This window comes from Rhinichthys klamathensis, unplaced genomic scaffold (assembly GCF_029890125.1).
Source record: "Rhinichthys klamathensis goyatoka isolate OS25496 unplaced genomic scaffold, OSU_Roscu_1.1 h1tg001009l_1, whole genome shotgun sequence".
Lineage (NCBI taxonomy): Eukaryota > Metazoa > Chordata > Actinopteri > Cypriniformes > Leuciscidae > Rhinichthys > Rhinichthys klamathensis.
In genome coordinates this window covers 15,253-17,500 of record NW_026607302.1, presented here as the reverse complement: position 1 = coordinate 17,500, position 2,248 = coordinate 15,253, and positions in this window count along the sequence as shown.

Here is a 2,248-nt window from a genome sequence, read left to right as displayed (position 1 = left end):
GTCTTATGGTTAGCCTATCTATAATAACAAAATTCGCATTTAGAAGATATTAAAACTTACTGTCTTTCACTTCCGCCGATATGGATCAATGATTTGATGATATCACTCTGCACTTCAGCTAATCATTAGATTTTCTGTCCAATCAAATGCTCTCTAGAATCTGAAGCTCCGCCCCTTATTATAAACAGACGCTGCGGCTGAAATCAGTCACTTCTTCACACATTTATTGTTTCTATATGGTGAATGGCACACACTGTGTGTGTGTGTGTGTGTGTGTGTGTGTGTGTGTGTGTGTGTGTGTGTGTGTGTGTGTGTGTGTGTGTGTGTGTGTGTGTGATAGGGGATAGAGAATGATAAGTGCACTATATGGGGGATAGGGAAGTTTATGTTGCATTATAATGTTATTGTAAAGTGTTACTGAAACAACAAGTCATGAATTTTTACAGGTGCAAAAGTGTTAAAAAATTAATGTGAATAATGCAACAGCTCTTTATCTTAATTTAGTCATTTAGCTTTTTATAAGATGCATTTCAATTAATTATGATAACAAGATCAATTACACCTGACTTATTTTTTTAATTTTGCATAAAGTGTAAACATTGTAAATTCTGAATTACGTTTAGTTGAGAAACTTTACTCTTTAAATAAAACGAGTTGAAACTTTTTTTTTTTGCCTTGATATTTTGACATTCATTCCTTCATGCAAATCTCTAATTCTCATGAAATGTGGGTTTCGTGGCTTATTGCTTTAATAAAGAAAAGATTCATCTATAAAATAACAGATGGCTGAAAAGTAAACTATATTTTAGTCAGTGATGATTTTACACACAGAAAATAGCTTTTTATTTTTTATATGGTGTGCAGATTATATGTGACCAAACAATACAATTACAGTAATGAAAATTCATATATATATTTGGCTATACATTTATTAAACAAAATTATATACATACATCTATGCATATATTTATATTATATGTATATACAGGTGAAACTCGAAAAATGACAATATGGTGCAAAAGTTCATTTATTTCAGTAATTCAACTTAAAAGGTGAAACTAATATATTATATAGACTCAAAGTGAGATATTTCAAGCCTTTATTTGTTATAATTTTGATGATTATGGATTACAGCTATGAAAACCCCAAATTCAAAATTAGAATATTGTGAAAAGGTTTTCATATCTGTAAGCCATAATCATCACAATTATAACAAATAAAGGCTTGAAATATCTCACTTTGCATGTAATGAGTCTATATAATATATTAGTTTCACCTTTTAAGTTGAATTACTGAAATAAATGAACTTTTGCACCATATTGTCATTTTTCGAGTTTCACCTGTATATACATATAATATAAATATATGCATAGATGTATGTATCTAATTTTTTTTAAATAAACGTATATAGCCTAATATATATATATGAATATATATGAGTAGTGTGAGACTCAGCTAATGTGTGTGTGTCACTAGAGGTCAGTGTTTTACAGTAAATGACATGATGTCACCGCTGGCTCTACAACGTCACTCGATTATCCTTCACTTACTGGAAAATAGGAAATATCAGTATATTAACATGTTTTTGACCATGGTATGAAGTGCCCTGCAGAATCCATAAAACCACAGTGAGTTTACCAGTATCACCATTTCATTTCCTTCTGGGAAGTTTTTATAGAACATTAATAGAAAGGCATTAAAAATGAAAGTTTTACAAACAAGACTGAGCTTACATGCAATAATCACAACACCATATACATACTATTCCCAACAGCAAGTTAAAGACAAAGTACACTCTAAAAAATGCTGGGTTGTTTCAACCCAAATTTGGGTCAAATATGGACAAACCCAAATGTTGGGTTAAAAATGTAATAAAAAATGTACAGTTGAAAGTGAAAGTTGAAGTTGGGTTAAAATTTTAAATTACATTTTTTACCCAACATTTGGGTTTGTCCATATTTGACCCAAATTTGGGTTGAAACAACCCAGCATTGTTTAGATTGTGTGTGCAGGAAAAAGCTTATTTTGTTGTATAGACTATAGTTGTATTGCTGAAACACCCCTGAGCTTCGGACACAACTTTACTTATTATTCACTGTTAGATGAAGCGTAATTGCACATTTAAAGTCTAAATTATAACAAGAAACATTCTTTGGATGAAATATCTAGATTTTGTGGTAATGTACAGAAACATTCTGAAATATGATTTTGCTGCTTGAGGAAAATTACATTCATTTTTACATTTACA